This window comes from Copadichromis virginalis, linkage group LG9, assembly GCF_057382275.1.
Source record: "Copadichromis virginalis isolate Kocher_CV1m ecotype Utaka linkage group LG9, C_Virginalis_male_GT1.1, whole genome shotgun sequence".
In the NCBI taxonomy this organism is placed as follows: Eukaryota; Metazoa; Chordata; class Actinopteri; order Cichliformes; family Cichlidae; genus Copadichromis; species Copadichromis virginalis.
Window position 1 is genome coordinate 15,108,517 of NC_140626.1, and position 10,718 is coordinate 15,119,234.

Here is a 10,718-nt window from a genome sequence, read left to right on the forward strand (position 1 = left end):
ATTTACCACACTACACCTGTTGGGATGGATTTGATACCTGGAGATAATGGATTGGAGTTCAAAGAGGAGAATGCGGACAGGAAACTTTTCCAGAGGTCGTATTTCATGAGCAATCGGCGCTGATTCAAATACACACACACACACACACACACACACACACACACACACACACACACACACACACACACACACACACACACACACACACACACACACGTGTGAAGTTGAGAACAGATGACGGGCAAAAAGAAATGTTCTCATGCTTAGGACTGTAGTAACAAGTTTCACATCAAGCTTGGACATGAAAAGAAGGTGAAAACAGCTTCAGTTGCAGCACAATGTATCTCAGAAAATAAATCTTCTTTTTATTGCCTCTCGTGTTTAATGAAAAGTTCACCCATGAGCCAAGAAAGACTTCAGTAGTTTTGGGCGTCTATATCAACTCAAAGCACACTAATAACTTGTGAACTTTTACAGAATTTTTGCTAAAAATACAATGTGAATGCAATTTGGTATCTCCAGTTATACAACAAACATTTATGTATTCACTAAATTAGATATGTGATTTAGTATCACGTTTCTGTAGAATCACAGCTCTCTAACCCTTTAGGTTAAGGAATTCACTCTGGAAGCTACATAATTTTTTATGTTTGTGGTTGACATCTTTATTGTGTTTTGTTCTCTATATAGAAAAATAACTCTTAAATAAATAACATATCTTGTGGGTGATCAGTTTAACCCCAAGGTTGCCAGGCATTCAGTAGTTGGTATAAACCCAAGCCATTATTTTATGGTTATTACTCCAAGTCATCTAGAAATTTTTAGCTCCTGCTTTTAAAAGTCCATTGGAAATTATACACACAGCATCTAAATGTATTTTTGATAAAATCCAAATCATATTGAGTGAATGTTTGAAAGTTCGAATGTATTGCATGTATTGCAGTACATTTTAGTACATTTTAAATCATTTTGGAGAAATGAAGCATTATGATAGGAGCAGGAATTTGCTCTTGCTGCTTTTTGGTGAAACATGCCCCTGCTTTTTTTTTTTTTTTTTTTTTTAATAGACTAGATCAGTTTTGATCATGCTGTGTGTCAAATCACAGTAAATAGTTACTATTTTCAAATGCTGGCTAATTGGTGGTGCATCATGCTGTTTGTAGTGTTAGAGATCTCGCTCTAACTCTGGTTAGCATTTAGTCTTCTACGGGTCTGTGTTTGAAAATTATCCAAGTGTCCTTGGATTCCTTTTACTTTAGTCTCTCTCTCTGTAAAAATGAGTCTATGGATTGAATCCAAAAAGTGGTCAACGAACAATTCAAGTAATTCATTAGCAAAATGAGCACAGCCATATGAGCACACTACGTACTGCATGTATGGGAAAAATGCACCAGAAATTCACAGAGAGTAGCACCATGCTGAGAACTGCAGAGTACAGAAACCTAATGGATGTCTGGGTCAGATTTATGGTAGCTCATCCCCTCCACTGCTATGAGAAAAATTTGACTGGAGCACACCAACTCCAGAGACTATAATTCATTCGCCATCTCACTCCATTTTATTCAGCCAGAGTACATTGGTGAGTATTGGGCTCCTTTTTTCGGGGCCAATAAAATGTAATCACTGTCTGCCAGGACCAAGGTCGAACTATGTTCCTAAAGCAATGCGATGATCATTCTGGCCCTCTCTGAAGGTCGACTGGCTGTTTATTTTTTCCCTATGCCTGTAAGATGGATTGTTAAAAAATTAAATAGGGGATGTTTGCTTTTGATGAAATTGTAGATTATAGTTTAGGTGTTTTATTTGTTTCCTGATGATCTAATCCAGAGTGTGATAACTGAGCAGATAGGATGTTTGAACAGGTTTACAGTGAACACATTTCCTGTTGCATGAATTACACTTGTGAAATTTCATTGTGGTGATGGTCTCCTCAAATCCTCTATTGGCATTAGTAAGCCAGTCTGACATCATCCTGTTGACTCTTATCCCTTGTGAGAGCTCTTCATAAACCAGCCTGTGTTGTAAACTCCATGATCTAAGCCTGAAACCCCCACCAGTGTTTTTCTAACTAGACTTAGAAATATTATGATTATCTTCCCAATTCTGCCACTCACCTTGAAATTAAAGGTAAAAGGAAGCTGCATAGGGATTTTCATAGGGATTTGTAGTACCCTGAATACCACTCAAAATGTTGTTTTCCAGAAGACATCATTAGAATGAACTGATAAAAATATAGACATAGAAGCTGAGAAGTTGAGATTCTTTTTACTCACATTTTGTTTTATTTCAAAAATCACCATTTAAATTACAATTCTGTCAGGTGTACTTTGAGTGATTGCCCTTCTTCGTTATGTTCATTTTGCCAGAAACATTTTGACTATCATTAGCAAAACTTAGCTAATGTTAGAAACATGCATATTTAATATTAACAGAGATGGGCAGTAATCCAATTTAATTTTTGCTTGATGCATAAAGTTAAAAGATTAAAACTAATAAAACAAGTTTTAAAATGATACTTTTCCATTTGATTCCATTTTATATGATGGATTAGGCAGAAAAAGTAGAACTGGGCTGAAAGATCTATCGCTTTATTACCTATTCAGGTTGTAAATCACGTTTTAAAAAAGTAACTAAGTAACTAAGTAATTAATTACTTTTGAAAATAAGTAACCAGTAAAGTAAAGGGATTACTTTTTGGGGCAAGTAATCAGTAATTAGTTACTGATTACCTTTTTCAAGTAACTTGACCAACACTGTTAACTAATATCAACTAATATTAGCTAAAGCCAGAAACACACATACTGAACATCACATATTACTGTAGGGTCTCTAACTTAATATAAAGCACCTTGAGGCACTGCTGTTATGATTTGGTGCTATATAATTAAAACTGAACTGAATTGAATTAAATATGTGGGCTTTGGATATGGTTCACAAATGCTCAAATGTTTGATTAATATCTATCAAGCACTCTGTGAAAACAGCTCTACGGGCTCTACAATTTAACAGTTAAGGAAAGTTTATGTGCTCAGTTTTCCCTCCTGGCTCCAGTGAGGACCACTGAGAGAGAAAGCTCATATCTCCGATCAGCTTCATTTAGACATTGATTTTTACATGTGGCCTTGAATATTGAAAATTTCCTTCTCAAAACCCTGTCAGACCAGTGGGGGGAAAGACTACGGGGAATCAATTCAAATTAATTTTTCAAGATGAGGTGTTTCTGTCTATTACTGTAAGCAACTCTCATTTTAAATAGATCCACTGCCTGAGAGTCAGTCTCAGAAAAAAAAGAAAGAAAAAAAAAAACATGATTGCTTTCTTTAACTCAGGAGGGCATGGAATAATTCACCATCTGAGTTTGGAGGGAGCTGCAGGACCAGCTCAGTGAAATTAAAACCTGCATCTTTTGGTGCATGATCAGGTATTGAAGAATTTGTTCCAATGAACAACCAAACTATCAGCTGTGTGCACACATGTGGCACAAAGCGATGGATAATATAGCAGTGTATATACACTGAGGTGGAAAGTGAGAATATTTTCTGTATTTAAAAACTCTGAATACCATGGGAATGGACTTATTACTTGCTGTAGGTGTTCTTTAAGGATGCGGAGCTATATTAGCTGTGTTGGCACTGACAGTTTAAATTGTAGTTGTACTTTCTAGCTGCCTGAGTCCATTTGTTCACTATGTGCCTCTTCTTTAACCGCTAAACAGATGCTTCTGGCAATGTGCAGGTTCTGACTGCTAATGTGGTGCAGGAACAGAGGTCCTAAAGTTTTTTTGCTTATTTGTTTGAAATCATAAGCAGGTGTAGATGCACAACTGCTTCCAGCAATCATGGCTAAAACAGTAACAGCATCTCCCCGGGCAGAACTGGTTGTAGCAGAAACTCTAACAAAAACGTCTTTGTGAAACTGTAGCAGTACATGTAGCCAACAACAAAGTTACATTTCCAACGTCAGCACAACCTTGTCAACTGTCAACCTGTCAGCTGACAGTTACTGAACTTGGAAATGTTAACTTGAATAAGAGCACCAAGTTTAACTTGTCCAAAGTCTCTGGGGATGTGAAGTGATCATAGAGTGTGGAGTGATCAAAGAGAACCACATATCCACATCTTATTTCAGAGAAGCCAATGAATAAAACCACTTTCATGTAGTTTGTCAAGTGATATTGGTAATTCTAGATTGCCAATGGTGTGAATGTGAGTGTAAATAGTTGTTTCTCTCTCTGTGTTAGCCTTGCGACAGACCAGGTGTACCCCGCCTCTCACCCTGTGATCGCTGGGATAGGCTCCAGCCTGGGTTCAACCCTGATAAAGATAAGTGGAAAAGAATGGATGGATGGATGTTTAACAGTGCAAATTGTATTTTGGTTTAGTTAGGTGCAACTGTAAATATCTATCCGAACGCCGATTTGGGATTTTTCAATGAAGCGAAAAAAGGGCCATTTTTAGTCCACATTATTACAGCCAAAGTACCTTTGTTAGGTTTTAAAGAAGACCTTCGTAAAGAAATAGCAAAGTTTTTCCAATTGCAAAATCTACTACGTCCTTGTAATGCATAAACAGAGGAATTTCTTGTACAAAAGTAGTTTTCATTGCAAAATCTGACCAGGTAGTTTCAGTGCCTAAACATAACCATGTCATTTTTATTGCCAAACCGACTAATTTTTTGTGCCAAAACCAACCCTAGTGACTTTCAACCAACTACTGTATTGTTCAGACAATAAGGCGCACTTGACTATAAGGCGCATTAAGCGAAACAAGCATTAGCATTCATCCTCCAGCTTCACTGGTTATATTATGCTAACAAAGCTGTGTTAGCTAGCGATCAGGTAGCACATCATTATATACCAGCTAGTCCAACTTCAGTAACCCTACAAACGTCACTGCTGTTTAGTTTTCTGTCTTCATTTATGTTGGAAGTGATAGCAAAGCTGTACGTTTTAATTATTTCAGAAATCTCTCAGTCAGAACATGCTATATCATGTTTAGGTGGAAACTAGCGAGCTAACTTCCTGCTAACTTCTAACTCCGTCAAATTTAATAAATCCTGTTTTCACGGATGCCTGAATGTTAAACTTAATTGTTACACCTGGTAAAGCAGCAACACTGATCATTTTGTTAAAGATGAAAGAATTTAGGCAGTTTTTACCTCTCAGTGATGCCGCAGTGTTTGTTTGACTTTGGGACCTGAAGAAGACGGAGTTTTGGACCCAGATTACTCCGCGAGGCTCCTGACTACGGTAGCCGTAATGTTCTGACAATCCATCAAGCAGTGCGGCTTCATAGCTTACCAAAGTCGTACTGAAACGTTTTTGACAGATTTTTGAGTGCCGTGTACCACCTGAAATTGGTTCGAGGTCAATAAGCACAACCAGAATTCATTCATAAGGTGCACTGTCGATTTTTGTGAAAACTAAAGGCTTTTAAGTGCTCCTTATAGTGCGGAAAATACGGTAGTTTTTCTATATTAAACCTAACCATGTAGTTTTTAATGCCTAAAGTTAACCAAGTGACATATTTTTATTTTGTAATATATTTTGAAAAACAAACAAACAAAAAAAACCCAATGCAAATGGAGTGTGAACATCTGTGAAATCTGAAGACTTAAACTTGAGTCTCTGGTGTAAATAGATACACCACCAAGGCCTCAACCTTTGAAGGTGGCCATTTTCACCCTATAAATAAAGGGAAAAGGATAATGAGCACATATGAGACCGGACAAATGAGAAATCATATTCGGGAGACAAATCAGTAGAGCTCGAGACTATTTCATGGATGGCTATTTATTAAATCGGGCTTTCATAACAGCCAGTGCATAGCTGCTGTTGTCTCGTGTTTGTTTACTTTGCGGTATGCTTGTTATTGGATCATTGTTGATTTTCCAGATAACGGTGCTGTTGAGTGGTATGCTTTAAAAAAAGTGTGTGTGGTGTAAATTACAGTATTGATCGTGGTTGTTTTATTATAAATGTTTGCCACATAAGTCAGGCTTTCCTGTGTGCCATTGAGTAGTCACGCTATATGTGTATACTTTATATATACAGCATTAACATTTTACACATATATTCATGTAGCTGTTTGTCGTATGGATGCTGCGGGTGCTACCAAGCTCCTATTGCATTCCTGTCATGATATCCCTTACATAAAAGATGCTACACCTGCTACGGATTGACCTCCAATTGAGCTGTGCCCCCTCATGCAGTGGCTTCCCAATGGTGCGTCAAGGCACACCAGTGTGGCTTAAGAAATACATAATTTCTTTGCTTACATGGTGCCAATCGAGCTAATGAGGACACAAAATATCGAGAAACTTTGCCAACTTAAGAGTTCAGGGTCTAAACTGTAAATTGTGACTGTTTTTGTAAAGAAAATGCAAATTCCAAAGCATAAGTAGTCCTGCTCTTTGCTACAGTTTGTTATAAAATGTTCTCTTTTAATCGCAGCCGGTGTGAGGTTGTTGAATGAAACTGGTTTTCATCAGCCTGTTTTCTATGGATATTTCCAGTTTTTGCATATTATTGCACTTGGCTGGTATGGATAAGGCTATGTACTGGTAAGTGCAATGAACACAAAGTTAGCAAATATATCCTAAAGCATCAAATCTGAATGTACCGGTGTGAGCTCTATTGTTTCTGCCGTTAAAGAATGAAGTAAAGAGCCTTGTTTTAACACCATTTACCAAATCGGTTTTCATCATTTTAGGGTTTCTGGATATTTGGTTCAAAACATAAAACACATTTAAATGAATACTTTTAGTATTTTCCCTTTTTTGGGTTCAGATCAGTAAACAGCCCACAAAAACGGGCAATATTCACTTTCAAAGATAACACCCAGCAACTTAGTGCACATCGCTGGAGTGTGTTAAATATGTGAAGGAGAGGTGTCGTGACAGACTCTGCTGCCTAGAGTTTCTCTGAAGTTTGCAGCCTTTGTTCATGACCTGATATTCAGCACGACTAGCAATGAGCAATAAACACCAGAAGCAAATGGAGCTCTGCCCGTTTTCATACCTGTTCTAGCTGGCCGATTGCAGCTGAGAGTGAGAGAGCTGAGAACTAATGCTGGATACTAGCTGCAGAAACTGGCTCACGCAGGACCCGCGTGAAATAAGCTTTTCAGCACTCTATGACTACCAGAGCAGCTCTTCTGCCAAAAGAGCTCTTCGCCATTGAGCAAGAATGGCTCAGAGAATACCAGTTTTCATGCTATTACTTAATGCATCAACTATACAATACTATATTTATCCCAGATTTGAGGAATTATTTTGTTACAATATGATGATGATGATGATGTTGTTGAGGATAATAAAAAAACAATTAGCAAACAGCTTTTTTATTCCGAATAAAGAAAATATTTGAAGATTTGGACTTGATTAAAAATTGCATATAACTGTCTCATCCCAACTAGTTAACAAACTGATGGGTGAAAAACTGCAGTGTTAAAAGAGTGTGACATTTAACAAATTGGCCAAAAGTGTGCATCGTAGTCTTTTGTTTCTGCTGAAGTGGCAGCGAGCGCCCCGAGGTCAAGACAATCCATCCGTAGCTCAGACAGATGACAAAAGGATCCGCACCACCACACAATACCACACGGGTGTTTCCTGTGCACGAAACATATCTGGTCGTGTTCCAAATTTTAAACCCAAAGGCGGTTTTCTGTCTTCGATCACAGCAGCGGTACCTGTGACACGGCTCCCCGGTGTCAAATAGCACTGAAATGTACTGCGTGATGATCAAATGAGCCATAAAAAGTATTTCAAAGGAAGAAAAGCTAATTAGAGGTAAAGTGACACCCGCTTCAACTCAAGCATAACATGGCAGGTGTACAAGCACTAACGCCATCCCACAGCCGCTGTTGCCTGCCAGGCCTGGCTGATTGACATGACATTGCTTCCCAGACCACAACAATGCCAGCAGGGTCCTTGTTATTTTGTCTGTTCTCAAAGGCGCCTTCTGGTAGCCCATAAAGCACCATCAGGCTCCAAGCCCTGCAGTCATTCAATTAAGAATTTACTGGGCTATTGATTTCACCACAAGCGAAGCGCCTCACATCTTGGAAACAATAAGGAGCCCATAAAGGCTATACTAGCCTTTTACCTAAAGGGTGATGACATGGTCTTCAGTGTGGAGAGAAAGGTAGGGAAAGGCTAATGCACAAAAAGTGAACAACATCTGAATTGTGTTTTCTCTTACTTCAATCGTTCTCCTTTTTAATGAAGCAGTACCTTCATTTTCAGCGTGACCTTTTGAATAAATTGTGACTTTTTTTTAAGAAAAACAATTTTTAATTAATGTTGTCAAGAATCACTAGTGTCACTGCTTCTAGAAACTAATTAAAGATTCCCTAAAGTCAGAGATGGGGTCGAATAAAAGTTTGAGAAATTAACATAAACTCCGGGGGACTAGCCTAAGTGCGTAGAAGAAAATAAATGGCATGCTTGGCAGAAAAAGAGCCCACAATGTATGTGCTGCCATAAACAATTCTGGGATGATAAAACAGCTCTGAGCTCAGTTATTGACTATTTTTTATTAGATAAATTTTAATTCAGTGCATTGTTTTGCCTTTTCTCTAAATTTAATGAATTTCTTCTTGTTAGCCTTAGCGTGAGCTTGCTGGCAGGCAAACTCATCTTTTTCTTTCGGACCAATTACTTGACAACCAATAGCAATCTTTAGGTCAGTTATCAAATAATGTTTTGTTTTTTTCTGTGTGTGTGTGAGTTGACCACACAAATGAGCAAAACGAAACAAAAAACGTAAAACACCAACCGAAACCTACAGCAACAAGCTTTTTGTCCACTTGGGGGCAGCACAAACGAGCTGCAAGCAACACACTGATTTGTTTGTTAGCAAATGCAAACACCCAGAAAAAAAACAGAACAGCATTAGCTTTCATTTACATCTATTTATAAGCTCTTGTAAATCTGCTATTTTCATCACGTGGCGTTTTGGTGCTTTTGCCCTGAGACATAAGCTAAAAACTGATGACAGCAAACAAAAGCAGTTTTGTGGACATGAGCTAAATAAGACCAAGGAACACAAAAACACACTTATGTGATCCACTGTAGTATAAAGGTGTTACTGATATAATTGGTAGCCACTGTAATGTTGCATTCTTTCATGTTTTAGCAGGATTTCACAGCCCCTCTTGTTATTAATGCCAGCAAAGTTCCCAAGCTGCCATCTAATAAATCTCCCATGCCCCCCACTCCACACCCCCCCACCTACATTGAGCGACCCCATGTGGCATCCTGAAGCCAGGCTTAAATAAACTTTGGGGTCATTCTTGGCAAAATTGTGTTCACAGTATCATCCACTGCAGAGCATTGGGGGAAAAAATACAACTGTTGATGCAACACAAGTTGAGCTGGGCCAATTGAGACTACAATGAAAGCGAGAGAGGAGGAGCAGTCGTGTAGAGTGAGTATAAGCTGGAGAGAGGAAGGAGCGTACGAGAGTAGTGCGGCCAGAGGAGAGTACATGTAGATGCTTAATGAATTCAGTCACAGCAGCACACAATGGAATCTTTATCCATGGGGGATGAGGCAGGGGACTTGGCAGAGCCCCGGCGTATCTCAGCAAGGGTGAAAAATAGAAATCCCACTGTCCCCCTGTTGGCTCTCCCTCATGTCAGCTGCCTTGGTTACTGAATTGGCTGCCAGCGAGCCCCCGCCACTCCACTCTATCCCTCCTCCTCCTATTCCCCTCTCTCTTTCTCAGTCGTTCAGTTCAACTCTCCTTCACACTCATGTATTTTTCCCCTGTTTCTGTCACTGTACTTCGAGCTGTCCCTCTGCTTTTTCTTGTATTATTAACCCATCCTCCTGAGTCAACTTCCTGCCGCCGCAAGTGCACATTGCTGCTTCTCCTCGAAGTCCGTAAATGATGGCTGTAATACACACCCACTGCACAAAGACACACTCTGCACAAGCTCTTAAAATGCAAGGATTTGACTTACCTTGTTACAGGTTGTTCTGATAATTATGTTTTTATTAGAAAAGAGAGGAATAAATTAAAATCCTTACCTTTTGGAGCTTCTCTGAACTTCTTTTCCTTCGCAGACACTGGGATTTACTGCAATTTTCTCACTTTCCCTCCCGACGTGTTGGTTTCTCTATCTCAGTCTTTCCACTGTGGGTTTTTTCTTGCAGAGAAAAGTCCAGCTGACCCCCTGCGCAGGGAAAACCAGGCAAGAGGGGATTTAAAAAAAAGAAAAGAAAAAGACCAGAGAGCAAGCGCTGGCAACTCCTGATGAACTCAGCTTCTACCTCGCTGCTCCTTCCAGCACTCGGGGTGAATGAAGTGTGAGACAAAGTAATCTTCAGGTGAGGAGACAGACTCCCTTTCTCTCTCCTTCTTTCACTTTCCTCCTCCTGCACGCTCTCTCTCTGTGTCCTGTGCTCGCTCTACCTGCTCAGAGCGCTGTGGATGAGCTCACACACAGCTCTCCCTCTTGTGTCTGAGCGCTGTGCTGTTGCTCCATCTATTCCCCTCATTTCTCCCTCCCTCTCTCCCTTCATCCATCCCTGTACGGCTCATGAATGTTTAGACACGGCAATTGTAGCTGAAAGGCACTGAATTAACCCGCAGGACTCAAAATACACTCTTTCGCTCCACTCACTTTTCCCCACTTTATTCTTTTGTTCTCGCATTGGCTGCAACCCCTCTCACTGTGTATGTGACCCCCCTGAGCAGCACAATCAGTTCTTTT

At 39.5% G+C, this 10,718-nt stretch overlaps 1 protein-coding gene across 1 annotated transcript in view; it reads right to left on the minus strand.

The window, feature by feature from the left end:
• LOC146701636 (cadherin-20-like) overlaps positions 1-10,418 on the minus strand; it is a 102,020-nt gene extending 91,602 nt beyond the window's left edge. The window contains exon 1 of the mRNA XM_085467938.1: positions 10,033-10,418. The gene's annotated coding sequence lies outside the window, so the exon portion shown is untranslated. The remainder of the gene's footprint in view (positions 1-10,032) is intronic.
• Positions 10,419-10,718: the final 300 nt, after the last annotated feature.